Below are 21,629 nucleotides of genomic sequence, written 5' to 3'. Positions count from 1 at the left end.
ACCATGACTGACAGAGGCTTTCTCTCAACACATGTGTCTATGAGGATCAGCACACCAATGCCACAAGGTGTGGTTAATAGCATGAGGCTTTTAAAGTTTAAAGCAAGAAGTGACACATATCATAGCCACAGTGAAAAAAAGTATGGAGTTTCCTCAAAAAAATTAAAAATAGAATTATCATATGATCCAGTAATTTCACTACTAAGTATTTGTCCAAAGAATATGAAAACACTAATTCAAAAAATATGTGCACCTCCATGTTTATTGCAGCATTATTTAGAATAGCCAAACTATGGAAGCAGCCCAAGTATCTATAAAGAAGTGGTATATATATATACATACACACACACACACACACACACACACACACACACAATATGGAATATTACTCAGCCATGAAAAAAAAGAATGCAGTCTTGCCATTTGTAACAGCATAGATGGATCTAGAGGATATAATGCTAAATGAAATAAGTCAATCAGAGAAAGACAAATACCATATGATTCCACTCATGAGGAATTTAAGAAACAAATGAACAAAGCAAAAAGAGACAAAAAAGAGACTCTTAAATAGAGAGAACAAACTGATAGTTACTAGAGGGGAAGTGGGGGGGGGGTGTGGTGGGTGAAACAGGTGAAGGGGATTAAGAGTACGTGTATCATGATGAACACTGGGTAATATATAGAATTGTCAAATTACTATATTGTACACTTGAAACTAATGTGACACTGTATGTTACCTGTACCAGAATTAAAATGAAAAGTAAAAAAAAATTTTTTTAAAGAAGTGACACATATCAATCTTGCTTTTTTTGGCCAAAGCAAGTTACAACAGCCAGGCCTAACTTCAAAGAGGGTGGGAAAGTATAATTCTCCATGTGCCCAGAAAAAAGAAAGATGGAAATATTTGGTTAGCAGCACTTATGATTCCATACCCACCTTCTAACTAGGAAATTTCTTCTATCCAGAAAAAAGATAATAAAAATATTTGGTAATGTGCATTTTTGACTTCCATATCTACCCTCTACTTAAAGCTTTCTTCCATCAACCTACAATAGCATAACCTCTCTGAACACTTGTAGCAGTTATTTCTGTAATTCTCATTTGGTGTAACTGTTCAATCATCTGTCTCCCCATCTACACTGTAAATAAGGAGGGCAAGGACCCATATCTCTCTTCCTGTGAACCTAGTATTCTGAGGAACTGGCTTAGTGCCTTTCACATAGTAGATTCTGAGCAACGTTTGTTGGAGGAATGTCTTGTGGCTTCTCATGTGTATGTGTTTTTAGCTACACCATTAGACTAAATATTCCTCTGCATATAGTACATAAAGACAAGAGTTTACATTTCATGTACCCTCCGGCTGATGCATCATGGAGATATTCTCCTATTGCCAAGAACACAGTATGTAATTATTGAACTAAACTAATTAATAGTGTTAGAACTGCTCACTGAGGTTCAGTATGCAAAATACCCCTATTAAAAAGATACTCCCAATGCCCCAGCACTATCATCTTTTGAACACAAACTCACAGAAGGTATACCTTGCCATCCCTGGCTTCTGGCAAAAGGTTCACAGCCAATTGTCTTTGGTAGAGAAAAACCAGCAGAAGATTGCATGGGTCTTCTTGGTTCTGTTGGTGGTCAATCTGTGTCTGGAAGTGAAACTCCCTTTTCCACAGGATTTCATCACAGCAGTAACCACAGGACTCAAATTTTGGTCACTGATAGTGTCCCAGCTCAGCTGCATATCCTAACATGAAAATGAAACTTGTGTTCTACTCCTTTATGTTCCTTTTCCTTAAATTGTCAATTTCTAAAATGATGCTGAGGTTAAAATCTGTTCCTTCTTACATGGGGTCATCATGTGTAATAATGACAGATCTATCTCTAAGACCTTCATTAAGTGAGAGAGAGCAGTGATATCGCTGAGATCTTTACATCAGAAAATATCCTTTGGTTACCAGGTGGTTTCTATTTCTGCAGACAAGTTCAAAATACATATATTTTGACATCCTTGTCCAATACCATTGGACTTATAACCTTCTTCCTTAGGAAAATGCCATTTCAATTCTTAATTGAGTATCATTAGTCTTCCAAATCACACAAGCCATTGTGGTATAGCAGAAAGTTAGAGAGGCCTTCTTTAATTCCAGTGCATATCTTGTGCAAATTACTTAACCTGAATTTGTTTCCTCATCAAAAAAAAAAAAAAAAAAAATGAGGATGATAATACCTACCTCATAGGATTAAATAATAGAGAATTATTATGTTTATCTCTATATCTGATACTTAGGAGATATTCAAAATGTTTTTTTATATCAGCTACTATAACTATTAGGCAATGTACCAATTTAAAGTCCTTCAAGTAAAATCACCTAATAATTACAGACCCATTTTGAGTTAATGAATCTGAGCCCATAACAGGGCCTGGTACACAGTAAGCTCTATATATGAATGTTAGCCATCAACATCTTCACTGGGACATGCTACTATGCTACAATTTAATTTTTGTACTTTCCCCACATTTTCGTCTCTTATATATGGCTTTTCTAAAATGTACTGTGCTCTCTTCCACTGTGATTGGAAGCATATATTGGTACTTTTTTCTATGGGGAGCAATTAGCAATATCCTTCAAGATTTTAAATGCACAAATTCTTCAAACAGCAATTCTACTTCTAGGAATTTGCACATATGCAGTATGACATATGTAGAAAAACACTTATTTTAACATTGTTTATAAAAGCAAAAGATGGAAAATAACCAATTATTCATTAGTAGGAAAGTAGTGAAATGATGGTATGTCCACATAAATACTGCAAATGGGGCAGCTATAAATACTGGCATGAAACAATCTCCAAGATATGTTACTAAGCAAAAAGAGCACAGTACAGAGCAATGTCTACAATATGCTATCATTTGGGTTAAAAAAAATTACATGCATATACATTCTTGTATATGCACAGAACATCCCTGGAAAGACACAAGACTGGTAATGACAATTGCCTCTGGAAGGGGGGCCAAGAAGCCCTAGGAAAGGGTAAAGAGATAGTTATTTTTCACAGAATATCCTCTCATAAAACCTTTAAAATTTTATACTATGCACATGTAGTTACTTTTCCAAAATATATTACTAAAACTGTGCTTAATCCTATGATGTATCACTGATTAAATCTGAGAAGATGGTGATAGACAAAGGGAACTTCTACAATGCTTTAGTTTTAGGGGAGCCTGCGCGGCTCAGTCAGTTAAACATCCGACTTCAGCTCAGGTCATGATCTCGCGGTTCATGAGTTTGAACCCCACGTTGGGCTCTGTGCTAACAGCTCTGAGCCTGGAGACTGCTTTGGATTCTGTGTCTTCCTCTCTCTGCCCCTCCTCCGTTCATTCTCTGTTTCTGTCTCTCTCAAAAATAAACATTAAAAAAAAAAGAAAAGAAAATACAGCTAGTGAAACCACTGTCACTTCCATACTGCAATGACTGTTCATCAGTCCACAAGCATTTATTAAGTACTTATTACGACCCTGATGTTCTGCTGGATGTAATAGAAGGGAGAGATGCAAAATATTGAGGGCCCAGTCTCTTTCCTCACAGGTGAAATTGTGAACAGAGTCCAGCAGTAAAGGATTTAACGGATGCAGCAGTGAGGCTGGCCTGTGCGAGGACACTTTATAGAGGAAAGATTTGCAGGATCTCAGCAACAGAGGTAATGATGATGCTGGGGACAAGTTATGTCTCCTCCTTTCTCCATTTCCTTGTCTTTAAAATGGAATAATCTGCCTTGGCTCTCCTCTCACAGGGATGCTGTTAGGATTAATGAGGTAAAGCTTGTGCTTATATAGCGTCTTTCTTCTGAGAACTCAGAGTGCCTTGCAAAGTATCTTATTAATATTCATAGGGTGGTTTATATATTTTTCCACCTTTCGCTTTGGAAGTTGCACATCTATACCTAAAGACGCCAATTCTTCTCTCATTCTTCCTCAACATCACTTTCTCTCTTGCACCAAAATAGTGCAGTTTCAAGCTTTAACGTCTTGTTGGTTTTATATAGCTTAGGGCTAATAACATCACACAGCTTGCCTGAAGGAGAACCCACCTGTACATTCTAAAATTTCTACAGTTTCCACTGTATACATATGCATGATAAACCTTACTTCATGGTAAGATATCAAACAAATATATACCAAGGAAGAAAAAAATCATCCATAACCAAGACTGCTCCCTAAGAAGGGTGAATCACAAAAGCAGTAAGTCATTCAAGGTTGGGCTTGCAGGTTCAGGGATAGAGGCTGAACCCCACCTCCCTCCACTGGCCCCAGAGACCAGACTGCTCTACATAACAGGGATGACTTGGGGTTGGGAGTGGAAGACAGGGAGTGTAGAAAGAGGAGGTGGGAGCAGAGGAGAGAGGAAGGGAATGGAGCCAGGAGGGTAGCAGGAGGCCATGCCTAGCAGGAAGTGACCCCTCTCCATATATATGAATACATTGCACCAAAGCTTACAAAATGCTGAGTAAGTGGATTGCTTTTGTAAACTGGGCTGAGTTTGTACCCAGAGAGATGGAGGTAATGAAACAGACATGAGGGGATGAGCCTGGAAATGATAGAAATCATGAGAGAACTCTGGACTTCCAATGCCTTGGGGCTGACTAGGATCCGAGTTAGACAAAATCTCTGAGGGAGAAAGAGATTTGGCTGACATGAGGCTATCGATATGTGATGTCTATTGATGCTTGTTATTTATTCATGTATGCCAATGTTAAAATAAAACTTTTAAGAAGAAAAACTTTAGGTTTTAGAAAGATGGTCCTGGCCAGCTAGGACCAAGTGGAGACTGGGAGACAGAGAAGTGAGTGGACACCCTTCCGGTGCTGCAGCCAACCTCAGTCCCAGGCGTTCTACCTCCTGGTCAGCTGCTGGCTGTATGTAACCGGTCCGTGCCACCTCTCATCACATCTTTCCTCAGACTTGCTTCTACCTTGTTTGGATGTTTGAGAATAGCAATGGCTGAAGCCTTCAATTTAAGAGGTAGTAGGAAGGCTGCCTACTCATATCACGCTACCTGTTTGGCCCTAGGCCAATATCACAAAACAAAGCTTCTTGCAGCAACTGAGAAGAAACAATTTGCATAACTTAAAGCTATGTTAGAGTGTTGTGCTTCATGTCTGAGCAGCATAAGTCTTGAGCTTTAAATAGCCCAATCCTAACATATATTTAAGAGCAATGTTCTAAAGGCTGTGTTACATAAAGTGGAACACTTAGTGACACCACAGCAAAGTGCCAGGTCCCCTTTCTTGCAGACTGACAGAAGCCAGCCTCAGTTATGCAGCTGGGAGAAAAACTTTCCCGTCATATGAACCCCAAAAGAGGTTAGCTGTGTTTACAATTTAGACAGCCCTACAGTGTTCCACCAACCTCAAATATCTCCTCCCGTGGTCTGCGTGGCCTTGACAATCCTCTGACAGAGTCACCATAAGGTCACTCCTCTGGATTAGGCAATAAAAGAAGAGTCATGAGTCCTGGAAGAACATTGAGGAATGCATAAATGTGCCATAGGTACAACTAAGGGCACAGGCCTTAGTTGGTGGACAGAAGTTACAGACGACATCTTTCTCCTTCTGGCCCTCTGCCATGTGACTTTCACACTCTTTGGTTTCCTAGTAGTCACACCACACATTTAGACGCCATGAAAGACCAGGTTGTGTGCCAGAATAATCTATGGGACTTCTATAAAACCTAAATGCCGAAGACCCACCCCAAACTTACCAAGTCAGAATTTGGAAAGTAGTAGAGGTCTGAACAAGCGTATTTTAGAATGCTCCCATAGCCATTCTGATGTAAACTTCCATCTTATAGCCACTGGAGAGAGAATGGGGTGTAGGTCAAGGTTACGGCTGGGAAAGAGGTAACCTAAAGACATGGTGACTGGAAAAAATGGCAGCTGGGAAGAATGGGTCCCAAAGACTGCACCCCAGGGCAAGTCTCTGATCTGGAGAGAGCACAATTATTTAAGGGTATTCACTCTGGAAAGAGGCTGAGAATTCCAGGCCACACTGAGGACAGTCCCCCCAAATGGACTGCCTAAAACAAATAAGAACCTTTCCAGTATATCCATATGTATTTACATGTGTTTATGCATTCAATTTTACATTTATTAACTACAGTTAATAGTACAATAGTACTACAGTTACAATAGTAACTACTATTTACATTTATTAACTCCTAATATACCAGGCACAAAGTTAGGTACTGGGGATAAAATATGGAGCAAAACTAGATGCTATGCCTGACCTCATGCAGCTTACATTCTAACGGGGAAGGCAATGAATTAAAGAATTACAGGGGTACCCAGCTGGCTTAGTCAGTAGAGCACATGACTCTGGATCTCAGGGTTATGAGTTCAAGCCCCATGTTGTGCACGGAGCCTACTTAAAAATTAAATACATACGTACATACATACAACTAAATGTGACCGGTGGTATAATACTGAAAGTACAAGATTAGACCCACCCTAATCCATAATGATTTCATCTTGGTCCTCAACTAATCACATTCACAAAAACCCAATTTCCAAGTAAGGTAATATTTAGAGATTCCAAGTGGTCAAGAATTTTGGAGGGGCACCATTCAACCCACTGTAGCAATGTATCAATTTGGGGTATTATTAAATAATGGCCACAACCAATTACATATGCAAGATATGAAATTTTTCTAAAATTATATGAATCCTACTCATAGTAGGTATCAGACAGGGAATTTCAAAGGGCCTATAATGTTTATTTCTGGGACTAGAATAAAACCAATGGTCCCCTTTTCTTGCCTACCATAATCTTGGCCCCCTCCCCTCCTCTTTCCCAAACAGCCTTTTATTATGAATTAGAAACTTCCTTATTCTGATTACCCCATCTGTCATCACCTTTCTGCCCCTGCCCTAAATCCCAGCCTCAAAGAAACAAAACATGGCTGAGATCAGGGGCTGACCATTTCTGAACTAATCAAATAAAATAGATTGCCATGAGTTTTCCACTTCTCATGTTATTGTAAGTATCTTAACATCTTACTCTTTTTTTAGAGTGAGAAGGTTTGAAGACGTGTGGGGGTCACAGGACCTCTTCGGTAAGAAGGGTGCTCAGAATAAAAAGTGTGATAATCTGTTTTAGAAATTATGACCCGGGGCGCCTGGGTGGCGCAGTCGGTTAAGCGGCCGACTTCAGCCAGGTCACGATCTCGCGGTCCGTGAGTTCGAGCCCCGCGTCGGGCTCTGTGCTGACAGCTCGGAGCCTGGAGCCTGTTTCCGATTCTGTGTCTCCCTCTCTCTCTGCCCCTCCCCCGTTCATGCTCTGTCTCTCTCTGTCCCAAAAATAAATTAAAAAAAAAAAAAAAAAAAAAAAAAAAGAAATTATGACCCTCCTGTGGTAATACCTTCAGATACAGATAGCAATGTTATCTGAAGCTATTCCGGTTTAAATGTTGAAATAGTCTAATATATCATGGTCTGCTTTAAATGTAATGCATTAAAACACACCTCAACACAAGCCCATAAATGAAACAAATATGTCTTCAAGGAATAGTTTTGCTGTGCTTCTTTGCAGCTTCAATGTAAACTCTCCTTTGGTCTAAAAGCATTAAAATCATAATAATGAAATTTTGCCATTAGGAGTCAGAAAGCACTTTTCTCTTTAAAAAGACAGCCGCATTAAAATTTAATTATTGTCTCCCTATCTGATTATCAGACAAGAATAAGGCACATTGGGGGGGAAACTATACATATGTTCACCCAGCACAGGAGTGTTTTTGAAGACTCTTCAAGGAATTGCTCCCCAGTACCTACCCCAAGTGGGGGGAAAATCCCATAATTAGATATATATGTGTTAAAACAAAAGAGCCAACGTACCACTGTGTAAGCAAACAGATAGAAGTCAAGTGCTCAGGAAATGATTTTGGCTTCCTAATCCCGTGCATATTCTCAGTCTCTGAATAGTATATGTGCGTTGGACTTGCTGTGGCACCCCATCAGATGCCATCCTTGATCCACGTTTTCTTCTTCTTCGGGATAGGTAAGTAAAGATTCCTTTCTGGAGTGTGAAAGCTCGCAGCAGCAGGAACACAGCATATCTCATCTCTAATTTATGACTGACTAACTGAAACTCCTCACTGTCAGCAAACTCTGCTGTGTTTACTGGTTTGACAGCATACACACATATGGCAGAAGCCAGATGGACCTTCTCCCCCAGCTTCAAGCTAAGGGTGCTTCATTAGGAAAGAGATGCAGCCAGTCTTTGAGATCTTTGAACAAGGCTTTCCAGCACTACAGGAAGGAAGTCAGTCAGCAATCTGGAGAGAAAATAACCCTCCCCTAGGCAAGGTATTAGGTCAGAAGAGAACTTATAGTCGCCCCATTGAAGCCCATCAAGTTTTAAAGAAGAAATGGCCTGTCCTCCCAACCACAGAAATTGGGAAGCCGCTTCCAAAGAAATCAGTTGAAATGAAGTTTGTGTTTCGTCACTCGGGCAAGGGTAAATAGGACAATAAATCCATTTCCTTAGCTCTGATTCATAGTTAAGAATTAATACTGTCAACAAGTTCTGGTAAACTTCAAGAAAACAATAGTGTCTTATGCAACGACAAAGATTGTAGTGAAGAACATTCCTGCTACAATGAAATATTGCTGATAGGTTGTAAAATAAAACGTAACCCTCTGAACCCAACCTTTCATTCTAAAATTTCAAGAAAAGCAACGATTTCCTCAGTTTATCTCAAATTAGTGTGTGTGTTTTGTTTTGTTTTGTTTTGTTTTGTTTTTTTCCTAGGGATGTCCCCTGCACCTTTCTGACCTCTCAACCTGAGTTCTTTTTCTCTTTCTTTTCTGCAATCTGGCCTCTGGTTTTGGGGGTATATCTCAAGGGCAGTGGGCTTAGATTCCCACCAAAATCCTTATTATCCACATTTGAACCAGCTGGAGCAGAGATCTCTGCAAAGTAACTGAAATCTTTCCTCTTCCTCAACCCAAAACAAGGGTTCCTGGAGTAGTAAAGGGGTAGCAAGAAGAATTGAGAGGGAATGGATCCTTAGCCAGAAAATAAACGGACCCACTCTCTAACCTATCAAACTGACCCTCTGATTCAGATAAATCTATTAAGTCCATAGGTCTCAAACATTTCCAACAGAGAAAGATCTAATTCTGGGGCAGGAGTGGGTGGCAGGGAGGGAAGAGGTTCATGGTTTAAGGGGGTGGCCCTTTCTCTGGGACCTGGTACATTTTATAAGAAATCTACACACCCCTCCAATGCCTCAAGAGCCTTCTGGTAATTAGGCTGATGAAGGAAGTGGTGAGAAGGGATCACTGGACTTTGTTGAAAACTACTTTTATAAACCCTACAATTAGTTCACACTGACTTAAAATTTTCCTCTCTCTGAGAGAGGCAAAAAATTACACATTGTTACAGAATGGGCTATAGAAGCAACTAACAATTTTCTCAACATTCTACAACACAGTTTTTATATATTAAAAAAAACCTATTTCTCAAGAACAACCTTTTAATTGAATGTTGGAATATTCAACATTCTACTCTCTGCTTTTCTATGAAGAGTAATTAGAACTAATGCTTTTTGTAGGCACATCAGGACTACAGGTTTAGTGCAAGGCATTAACCTTCTGTTTAAATGTTATGTCACAGCACTGAAGAGAAGCCCCTAGGGTGAGGCTGTAGGTGGATTTTAACCTGGTCCTTTTACCTTTGCTAATAGGAAACTTTGATATGATTTGAAACACAGTGGCCATTGTTGGTGAAACTCTATGGAGCCAAAGCTATATCATCAACCACGCAGAAACTGAGTGGAGTGCTGAAGGGCAGTGCTCCCTGGAGTCCTCAGGGCACTATACTTTATATCTGTCTAGAGTATGACACTCCTCAAAAGGTTCCACGCCCATCCAACCACGTGTACCTTTGGAGAACTCTGAAATAGCCAGAAACATAGTATCAGTCCTCTTCCACAAAGAAACTGAGGACCAGAAAGCTACATGATATGTATCCAAATGGTTGGTGGTAGGGACAGAATTAAATCCCCAGCTTTCTGTACTCAAGAATCTAATACATAAAGTTTCTTCTGATGAGTACAAATGCAGCTTAATGGCTAATGGGATTAAGTAACCAATGGATTGGAAAACAGAGGCTATGTTTGGTTACACTTTAGAGCATCTAAATATAATAAGACAACTCAGAGTATGGGGAGGGGAAAATAAGATAAAACCAGCGCAGCCAAGTTTGCCACTTAGCAAACATCTCCTGAATGTCTCCATGGTTTACACCTCAGACAGCCCCAGTCCATGAGAAGGGAAGTGAAAAGAAAATGCAAATTCAGCTGCATGTTACATCCACAGTAAATGCAAAGACAAATTAAGAATTAAAGACAAATGCAAATTACTCTGCTCATAAAAGAAACCTATACAAAAGACAGGGAATGAAAAGGCTCTGACAGTTATGGATGAATCTCTGAAGAGGCGCACAGCGACCGTATTTCCAAATTCAAGCCTTTTAAAAACTGGTTAGAAGAATAAGAACAGCTGCTGCAAAGAAGGGGGGGGGGGGGAACTGCGGTTAACAGTAAACCAAACTACAGAGTAAAACTGAGAATCATGTCCTTATTGTCAAGGTGAGGATGAAAAGCAACAAAGGGACAAAGCCAAAAGAATTCTCTCTCCAGAAATTCTATGGCAGACTTTAAAAGCTAAGCCCCTGGCAAGCCTTAGGCTGGGGGAGATGGAGACAGGAAGAGAACAAAAGAGAGAGGCCAGGTAGCAGAAGAGGTAAGTGTTGGATGAGAGGGAAAAAAACAAAGGACATCCTAGTAGGAAAAGGGCCTGGAGTCTGGGGTCATTGGTTGGCTCAAATGACTGCCAGGCCCAATGGGTAATGGAGAGTCTGCTTGCCCAGGAGCATCAGGGACTGTGGGAGAACATCCACAGGCATTCAAACTCAGCCTTTTCAGGGGCGCCTGGGTGGCTCAGTCAGTTAAGAATCTGACTCTTGATTCAGCTCAGGTCACCATCTCAGGGTTCGTGAGATCGAGCCCCATGTGGGGCTCTGTGCTGACGGTGCAGAGCCTGCTTGGGACTCTCTCTCTCCCTCTCTCTCTGCCCCTCCCATGCTTGTGCTCTCTCTCTTTCTTTCTCTGAAAATAAATAAACATCAGAAAAATATTTTTAAAACTTTCAGCCTTTTCAAAAAGGTGTTAGACCCAGACACAGAGCATATCTGTACATCAGTTTGTTTCTTTTTATAATTGAGTACTCTGGACCATCTTCAAACCTGTGGAGCAGAACAGTGGTGCCTTACATTGTTAGTTGAATGAATAAAAGAATCAAGGAAACTTTCATTTCACAAATGAAGAAACTGAGACTAAAAGATTGTGGCTTTCCTGAATTCACTCAGTTAGATGAAAGAAATTATCACTAGACCCAAGTCCCCACCCCTCAATCCAGGGCTCCTTCATCGATGCTATAATGCCTCCTCAAGAAGAAAAAGAAAATAATTGTCTTCACCTGGGAATGAAAGAAACTGACACAACCTGTCTCAGGTGGCACCTACAGGACTTGCTGCCATAGGCTGCCATCCCTGTGCCAGAGTGAAGCATCCAGGCTTTGGTTTTGGTTGAAAAAACCAAACACCTACTGGGGTCAAGGAGGCAACATACATGAGCAAAGTGGGTCTCAGTCCACCTGTGCCAAACTGGAAGGTATGTGCCCCAGTAAGGGGCAACCTTTACCCACTGCCAGCCAATCAAGACCAAATGGGGGTCGCCAATTCTTATAGAACCTGCCCATTTTTCAAGAGAATCCAGAAATCTGTATTTTTATTTGAAACATCCTCATTTGAAGATGTTGCAACAAATTCATTTCCACACACTTGGGGGGGTCGGGGGAGGGGGCAAACCAAACACAACTTTTGGGTCAGACACGGCCAGAACTCTACCACTTACCGACCTCTGCTTTTAGTCATGGCAGCCATTTGAAGACAAGGTACGGTATATTAGTTCTAAAACACTCCAACACTTCAGCTATTTAGAAGCTCTTGGTATAAAAATGTCTAGTTTCATTAAAGGATCAAATATATGACACCTGCATTGTAGTGGAAACAAATGCCTTTGAGGAGTCCTCAAGCATTTACACACTTGTCTATCATATTTCCCAGAGGTTCATGTTCTCTTTATCCCTGGGTGGCATTAACCTCTGTTTGCTTTTCTTATCTACCTACAGTTAGTGAGGTTGTCTAACTGAGACTCTGGCTTCTTCCTTTCTAGAATTTGTAAACCACTCACGAGTCTTGCCATAGCAACTCATTCAGTCAAGTTCAGGCTTCTACTGGTTACACAAGCAAGACAATGGAAACTTAATCTGAGTCCAGTCTTCATAAAAGGACAATTTTTATTTAAGAAGATTGGATTTGAAATAAAAACTTGTTGCATTTATTATGACACAGACTGAAAGAATTCCAAAACTTCCATCCAACAGATAGCAACTTGTCTTTTAGGATCGGTAATTTACTTAATTTAGGAGAAAAAAATTTTTTTTTTTCCTCCTGAAGCTATGAGAAAGCCAGTTTCAGGAATTATCCGAAAAGTAGAATTCAAGTTGTTTATGAGGCAATCAGACCCTGAAGAATTATGTCCATACAATTAGCTTGGCCCTCAGAGAGGAGAAGCTGCAATTTAAAACCTGGAGGAATGCAGTTTAACTTAAGATGCCTGTTCCTTTCTCCTCACAAAATCCTGGGCTGTAGAAAATAAGAGTGGTAAATGTTATATAAATAGTACGTGACATTTGCAAAGGTTAAGAAGAGTCTCTTTACTCCGTTTCTTCTTTTCCCAAGTATTCTATTTGAGCAGTGAACCCCAAGGTTTCAGTATTCAAGTACAAGCTTGCAGGTCAGATTACTGGTGATACGAAGCTAGATCAGGAATTTCTACCCTGTTTGCTCCTCGGAAGAAAGCAAGGCCTCACCAAGAAAAATTTTGCACAAACATCGCCGAAGCAAGGGGTGCTATGTATGGCATTCTGCCAAGGGGTCTCAAAGCTGCTGAATTTGAACAAAGCAGACTTGTCTCTGTCTTCAGTTTCCATAAGGAATATGGGCACAATTTGAGGCACTGTTTCACAAAAGAAGCTCCACTCCATCTATTTGTGGCAAGCCTCTGATTTTTTTTTTCTTTAATCCTCCTTTTCAAGTGACTAAACAAAGAAGTAGGGTGTTCCTGCTACAAAATCTGTGAAAAACATTCAGTGTCTAGGATATCTAAGCAGTTAAGGTGTTGGGTTTTCCAAGCCACAAACCCAGAACCAAACTTGGAGCTGGAAGATCATCCTGAAAGGCCATCTGAGCCCTGCCCTGCCTTCGGGCCAAGCAGGATTTGAACCTGAAAGAGAACTCTGAAATTTTCAGAGAGTAAGGATCTATAGTTCCTTCCATCAGTGGTTCTTCAAACTTTGAGGGAAGGAAATTCTCCCTAACGTCTGATTCACTTTAAATTTGCTTCTTGCTTTTTCCCTATAAAGGGACAAATTTCCCTCTCATTGGTAATATGAACACCAAACATTCTGAACTGCATCCACATTCGTGCAGGGATGTGAATATCAAGTTCAAGGAGATTGCCCCACCGAGGTGTAGCACTTCTCAATAATAAATTACCTGTGGGTCTTCACTGTGAAGTGATTTCATGGATTGATTGGGAACTCGGGGTCCACTCTCTACTGGAAGCAGGGCCTTTGCAAGCCAGGTTTCTTCTCTGACTCACAAACATTTACACAAATCATTTATCCCACACACACCCTCCCACAGAACACACACCCAGCTCAGGAGTGGTAGGTAGTAGATAGTGAAGAGCTGAGTATTGATTGATTAATGATTGTTGACAGCTTGGCCTCATGGGATGCCATCTTGTCTCTTTCTAAGCCCTTAGTTAAACTTTAACAGTTCTCTTATCCCTTGCCTTCACCTTCCTTTGACCTCTTAACACACCCATTACTCTACTAGCTTCTAGACCTCAACCAGCCTTGCCATACCCTCCATTGTGCCTTACTCTGGATTCCCTGGTGTTTTGGTTGACTCTCTCTGCTGCCCCAATTGCTAGCCAAGGTCCTTTTTGAACTATGCCCTAAGTTAGGTCTTTTCCTATCTTGCTTCCTAATCTCTGAAAACCTATTAAGAGATGAAACACAGCCAGTTACCAGACCTAGCTGTAAAGATGATGGTGGTCAGGGCCACTCAGGGTCAAAGACTGTAGGTCCATAGAAGCTGAGTTGAATGGCCAGTAGAAGCTGCATTTCGCTAGGTAGAGCTGGTGATAACAACAAGTATCTCTGTTTGGGGAATTTAGATTTGGTCAGATAGGATGTGGGCTCCCTACCCTAAGTGCAGTTGGTAAATCTGTTAGAATTGCAGAATCTAGAGCCCCACCTCCAAACTACTGAATCAGAATCTTCATTTAACTTAGATCTTCAAATGAGTTATATGCATATTAAAGTTTAAGAAGTACTGAGCTAAGGCAATGCTTCTTAATTCTGACTGCACATTAGAATCACCTGGGGAGCTTTGAAAAAACACTGATGTCCTGGCACCACCCCCACACCAATGATATCAGAATCTCTCAGTATGAAAGCTACACTTCAGTATTTTATAAAGGCTTTTCAGGGGCTTCTAATGCACAACCAGGGTTTGAGAACTAATTCCTTAGAGTTTAGTTTGCTTGGCAAATGTGAAAACCTGACCATAATGAACATGAAACGAACTGTTTTAGAACACATGGCTCATTAGTAGCAGGCAAAGGTTCAGAATCACACAGATTCTGCAGTTAAAAGAGCATAGGTTTAAGTCCCAGTTCTGCCACTTCCTAGAAGCAGGGCTTGGGGCAAGTTTTTTAATCTCTCTGAGCTATGGTTTCCTAATCTGTAAAATGGGATGAATAATAAAAATCTCACATGTCTATTCTGGGGATTAAAGGAAATAAGGTCTGTAAAGCTTCTGTTACAGCCTATCCACCCCTTCCCTTTCCCTGTAGTCCTCTGTACCTTCTAATACACAATATACGCAGGAGTCCCAGATTGGAATTATTTATGTATTTGTTTAAGACACATTTATTGAGGGGCACCTGGGTGGCTCAGTCCATTAAGCGTCCAACTTTGGCTCAGGTCATGATCTCATGGTTTGTGGGTTCAAGCCTGGTGTCGGGCTCTGTGCTGACAGAGCCTGGAGCCTGCTTCAGATTCTATGTCTCCCTCTCTCTCTCTGCTCCTCCTCTGCTCACACTCTGTCTCTCTCTCTCTCAAAAATAGATAAACACTAAAAAAAAAAAATTTTTTAAGACACATTTATTGAGCACCTATTAATTAATAAGACTGAGGATTCAGAAACAAAGAAGTAGTTCTTGCCCTTTAGGAGGAGAGATAGGCATGTAAACAAAGAAATTACTATGTGGCTGTGTAGAAGCAATATCAGGGGTGCCTAAAGGGACAAAGGTACATAGAGAATAGCTTCTATTTGTGATTTCAAAGAAATCCATCCAAAAATGTAACATCTGAGCAGAAGGAAGGAAGAGAAGGTTTCCAAGCAGACAAGGGAGGAGAGGAACATTCCAGAAGGAAGGCATAGCATATACAAATGCAAGTCAGTGTGAAATGTTATGGTGTGTTAAACGAACTACAAGCAATTTCGTGTTGTAGGTGAAGTGAGAGGGTGGGACAGGATGGCAAGTAGGCAGGAGCCAGGGCACTGAGGGCTTTCTTTGCTATGCTAAGCTGTATGGACTTGATTCCATGTATGGTGGGAGCCAGAGAAAGTCTCTAAGAACCAGCTCATTCAGGTGGTATCTTGTAGAGGGAGAGAAACCAACAAGATCACTCTGATGTCTTCCAAGAAAGAGGCAACTCAGAGAACAGATGGAGCTCAGGATCTCAGATTTATCACCTGGATGTTACCAGATGGTCAGTCCTACAATATGGGATGCTATAGGATCGACTGAATCTTAGACAACATACAGCTGTACAAGTGAAGCAAGAGGAAAAAGAAAATCCAGAGACCTAGGGAACATGACATGCTTTTTATTGTCAAATGCTCTTCCTATGATGGTACTGACAACTATCTGAGAATATTTTCTTTAAAACCATTAAATAAATGGAGAAGTAAAGAGCCAGCTCCTCTTTGTGTGTGAAGTCTTTCCTGCTACCTTCTCCAGTACAGTTGGCTACCAGCTTCGGCAAACCCTCCCCTCCCTGCACCCTAGATCTGGTGGATGTCCGACCCACCATTTAGTCCTAGACCACTTGGATTTACTACATGTATTTCAACCTCATCTTTTTATTCAACAATTTTCACAATTACAAAAATACTATCTGGTAATGATGGAAAAGTACAGACATACTCAAAGAAAAAAAAACTTAAATCACACATAATCCTATCACATAGAGATAACCATTAAAAACACTTTAGTGCATTTCTTTCCTTTCTTCTAAGCATACATACCCGTACTAAAACTGTTTATAGAATAGGATTACACCATGTATATTTATTTATAACTTGCTTTTTACATGCAATTATTCATTGGATAGGACTAGTTCTAGTGAGTCTCTTTTTAAGAATGAACAAGGAAGTAATATACCGACAGAAGCTAGAGCAGCCATGTGCTCAGACAAACCTAGAAAGCCACTCTTCAGAGAGAGCCACAAAAGAAGCAGAGAGAGGCAAAGACAAGAGACTATGAGATCCCAGAGACCTAGGAAAAGTAACTTCCATTCTTTATGATTTTCTAATTGGGATTCCAGCATCTTGTGAGCCCTAACTGACTGACTTCCTTCTTTGGGTTCCATGCTATTGCCTTGTATGTCCCTAATAAATCCCTCAAATTCCTCTTAAGGTTGTCTGAATGGGTTCTTTTTCTAACAGACCAAAAAAACAAAAAAACAGAAACAAAAACAAAACAAAACAACCAAGGCAAAACCTGAACTATAAGAGAGAAGATTCAGACATAAGAAAGCAGATGGATAATGGCTTATTTAAGTAAACAAGTGATTTTTGTCTTGAAGGTAAAACTTCCCCCAGATAGCCAGTTCTATTCTCGCTGAAGCTTCTATGCCACGGCACTTCTCACCCTCAGATGTGTGGATGAGAAATTTTGTTTAACACGCCACGACAACCTGTCAAAAAGAATGACTATGGTGTATTGCGTGGTCCAAGCATCTTGATTTGTTTTTCCCTGGAGTTGGATAATTGCCTTGCCTGTTCTTGTCATCACTGGGGACCAGCTGCAATGATAAACTAAATCAGTGTCCAAACTGGGATTGTTCAGTGGTTCTTACCATCCCAGATTTAAATTATTAGCAAGGATATTGAACTCTGCAGCATTTCAAGGCCAGGATATGGTAGCTTTCTGGCAATGAGACCCTAATGAGAACTCAAGGGTCTTTTCTGAATATCTGTCACACTGCAGCCAAAGGCATTGTTGGAGTTCACATGAATTCTAATGAACTGTCTCTCTTTTCCATCCGATGACGTAGGTCCACAAGCACACTGCTCTTGTTATTTTTCACTCCATTGAATTTTGGTACAGACCAGTCCTTTATTCAAATAGTACCATCTCAGAGACCCCTTCCCTAATCACTCTGGATAAAACAGAACCTCGTCCCTCAAACGTCTCCCTTATCCTGTTTCTCCTCCTCTTTCTCAATAGCACTTATCACCAGCTGACATTAAAACTCTATTTATTTGTTGTTAATCTACCCCAGCAGAATGTCATTTTCTTGAAGACAGGGACCATATCTGACTCCCAGCTGAATGCCCACTGTGTACCACAGAGCCTGGAACATAACAAACAGCAGTGGAATGAACAAACTCCTAGAGATAGCATCCTAAGACTGGCAGAGCTATGAGATTCGTGACAGAATGAGATGCCATAGACTTTTTCTTTCCTGCGATTACAACAGTAATTCCTATGTGGACTTGGGCAAGGCCCTCGAAGGTCACCACCCTTCCTGCTTCTCTTTTCAGACCAGTCGTTTCAATCACTGAGTTTCCTTTCTTTTTATCCTCAGCACTTAAACACTACGTCCAGCTGTTCCTTCTAAATTAAAAATGGAAAGAGGTAGCACGTGGCTTTTATTTCCATAATGCCATTACTCCCAGCCCTGGGACACCTCCCACCACAGAGTGCCTCTAATTACCTCAGGGGAACATCATTAAAACTTCAGAGAAAGAATCATTTTAATTCATTTGAAGTTTTAAATAAACATAGACCACATATGACAAAATCAAGCAAACAACGATGCAAGTATTAAAATGTTAAAAATGCTAGGAAGCCCTGCTCTAATGGATTTCAGAAGTAAGATCCACAATTCTGAGCTGCAGTTAGTGTGATATATGCCTACTATACATTTCCAAAATGACTCACCTTTGAATTTTCTCTAATTTACACACTTCACCTACTCTCCTTCCAAATTACCAGGTCAAGAAATGCTTCTCGTTTTCCCCCGTTAATATGCAGCTTTGCCCATTAAGCTTCACATATTAAGTTTTAACTTATTGGCTTCAGTGACACTCAATGATCCCAAAGGGGGGTGGGATAAAATATGTGTTTTTCCAAGGTGCCTTCATGCCTGGATTGCAATTTCTAATCTCTTACCTGCCCTATATCTGTGTCTTATGGAAGAGCTATTGATCTGTAATCTCACCAGTGCATTTTTCCCTCCTCATAAAATCCCAGGGACATTCTAATTAAGGACAGAGCCTGGCTACAAATTACAGAAAAGGAGGCATCCAGGCATCCAAATAGAGTTCAGACCTTTGGCCGTCCATTCACACCCTGGGCAACTGAGGAAGCAGGTCTATGCTTAAACTCTCCTTAATTAGTCAGGCAGGGTCTGCTGTGTCCCAAAGGCAATGAGAGTAAATAAATAATAAACAAACAGATAAATGCAAATTAGACTCTTGTGTTATTGCAGACAGTGCTATTGATCCCATGGTATACAATTCGTGAATTATGAGAGGCGGCATGCAACACTAGGAAAACACAGGCTTGGGTGTCAAACCAATCAGGGTGTCTTTGAATCCAGACTCCTCTATCAGCTGTATGTTGAGTTTCTCTGAGCCTCAGTTTCTTTATATGCAAAATAAAAATGGTACTACTTGGCTCACAGACTTGTGTGAAAATTAATTACATTCTGTAATTATAAAGAAGTACTGCAACATAGGCTCGATAAATGATAGTAACTTCCCCTACTTCAATTGCACTTATTCTAGGCTACAAGTCAGAGACTGTGGAAGTATTTATGTTCTCATCATTCAAAGGAATAGAAAAAAATTTTTGAAAGAGTGGACATGCCTGAAATTGGCCATAGGGATAGGAATATGCTGCTGTAAATACAGAAGACAGTTGAAGAAAGGAGGCCACTTGGCCTGGAGAGTGAGTAGGCTGCCTGAGGCCATGTTTGAAAAGGTGGGTCTGCTCCCCTAGGCCAAAATTATCAGGCAGGGAGGAAAGCATTTCAATAAATGAATAACCATCACTCTTCAACACTGGGCCATGAGGACTGAAGAGAGTCCGCTGAATGTGACCATCCAGTTCACTAGTGACCTTGACCAAGGTAGGGGCTGGAAGTCAGGCTGCAGGGGGCTAATGCAGGAGGAGAGGAGGAAGCGAAGTCAACAAGTGGAGACTATTTTTTCGAGTAGCTGAGTTGTGAAGGGAAAGCAATTCTCACCTTCCTCGTTCTGAGTACTAGAGATTTTAATGCTAGAGACAGCGCAAATGGGAGTGCCAAGCTATAGAGGTTTCAATTATTAAGACAATCTTCCCCCTGCCCCTAGTAGTTCCTCAGCTATGGTTCTCCGTGTGCCACAAGTGGTTGTTTGAATCTTCCTTACCTCTCTGGGAACTTTGGAACCTCACTTGCCTGCCATTGACTCCTGCCTGAGATCATCCCACAGTGTAGTGAGGTACTAGAAGCTTGGAGTCAGGAGTGAGACAAACCTGGCTGGTATCCCAGCTCACCACTCATGGGCTGTGTGGCCTTGGGCAATGTGCTAGAATCTCTTTATGCCTCAGTTTCCCCAAGTTTAAGATGGGAATAACAAAAATACCTAGATAAGTGTGTTATGAGGATTAAATGAGTTAATACTTACAAAGCACTCAACAAAAGTGCTTGGCACACTGTAAGTGTTCAACAAATGTTAACTATCACTGTTGTTGGTAGAAGGCCTGTGCCAATATGCATGCCCATTGCCTTGATGAGTCCCTAGTCTATCTGATCCTGTGGTCAGATGCTGTGGTCCACTGCATAATACTGTGATAACTCTCTTTTCTCTCTGCTAACCTGAGCCAACTTTCTCTTGCCCAGCCCTCCACCTGGTAAATCCTGTCTCCAACCCAGGCCCTATGCCACAGCAGTATCCTGTAATAATAACAACTACAACAGCTGCCTTTTATTATTGCTTAGCACATCCCAGGCACTGTGCCTAAGAGTTTTACATACATATAATCCTCACAAAACCATGAGATAGTCATTATAAGTAAGCAACTCAGCCAGTCAACAACACAGTTAGGATTTGAATCCAGTTCTGTCTAATTCCATAGACACACTCCTAATTCCTGGGTTACATTTCCTACAAAAGGAATTTGGATATCTTACATCATTTCTCCTTTAAATTAGACCTTTAGGTATCCATGCGGTAGACTGCAAAAGCAGCTACAAATTCTCTTGTTATTTTTATCAAGAGACAAAACAATTTTTTCTCCCCTTAAGTCTAGGCTGGCCTTGTCACTTGTTTTGGCCAAAAACGGGTACAGATGCAATTTTGTGCTAGTTCTAAGCCTGGGCCTCAAGAAGCCTCACGTACTTTCACTCACTCTTTTGAGACCCCTACCACCATTACCAGGTGAACAAGTTCTGGAGAATAAGAGACTGCATAGAAGAGAACCAAAGCATCCCAGCCAAAAGCCAGTAAGCCCCAGCTGACCTGGCACTGATCACAGATGCCTGGATGGGCTCCAGCAAAGAGCAGCCAAGCCTGGCCCAGATCATCAGAGCAGCCCAGCTGAGCCCAACCCAAATTTCCAATTTGTGAAAGCATAAACTAAATCAATGGTTATTGTTTTATGCAGCTAAATACGGGGTAGTTTGTTAAGCAGCAAAAACTCACTGTTACAATCTGTGTATTTTTTTAATCACTAATTCATTTCTTTCTTTTTCTTCAGTTGGAGTTCCTATTTACTATCCAATCTCAGTTTCTGATCTTCTGGATCCCTGCCTTTACAATCCTCTTGATCAGGACTTGGGCAAGAGATAAAAATATTATAATGAGATTCCACTAGCACTCCAATAATAAACTTCTTTGAATGAGATTCAAACCTATTCTCTTTACACCAAATTTTGTTGCGATAGGTTGTATTACAGTACGGTATCCAGATAATTGCCAAATTTAGAGTAAATGCACCTCTTTGAGGGGAAGAGAAGACATACTTTAGTCAACTGAAGGTTAATATTTGGGGCTGCAAAAAGTCATCAAGGACCCAGGCTCCCTCTATCTTTTTGTTCTGCCACATATGAACTTCATAATCCAAATTGGTTTTTTTTTTTTTACAGCCATTA

The 21,629-nt window shown here is 40.8% G+C and overlaps 1 long non-coding RNA gene across 1 annotated transcript in view; it reads right to left on the bottom strand.

The window, feature by feature from the left end:
* LOC131503723 (uncharacterized) overlaps nt 1–21,629 on the bottom strand; it is a 79,180-nt gene that overhangs the window by 17,595 nt on the left and 39,956 nt on the right. Inside the window, exons 4-5 of the long non-coding RNA XR_009257543.1 lie at nt 5,765–5,857; nt 1,542–1,750 (exon numbers count right to left, since the gene is read on the bottom strand). This is a non-coding gene — a long non-coding RNA (uncharacterized LOC131503723). The remainder of the gene's footprint in view (nt 1–1,541; nt 1,751–5,764; nt 5,858–21,629) is intronic.

The sequence above is a fragment of the Neofelis nebulosa genome, chromosome 2 (genome assembly GCF_028018385.1).
Source record: "Neofelis nebulosa isolate mNeoNeb1 chromosome 2, mNeoNeb1.pri, whole genome shotgun sequence".
NCBI lineage: Eukaryota > Metazoa > Chordata > Mammalia > Carnivora > Felidae > Neofelis > Neofelis nebulosa.
This window is presented reverse-complemented; position numbering and strand designations above follow the sequence as displayed.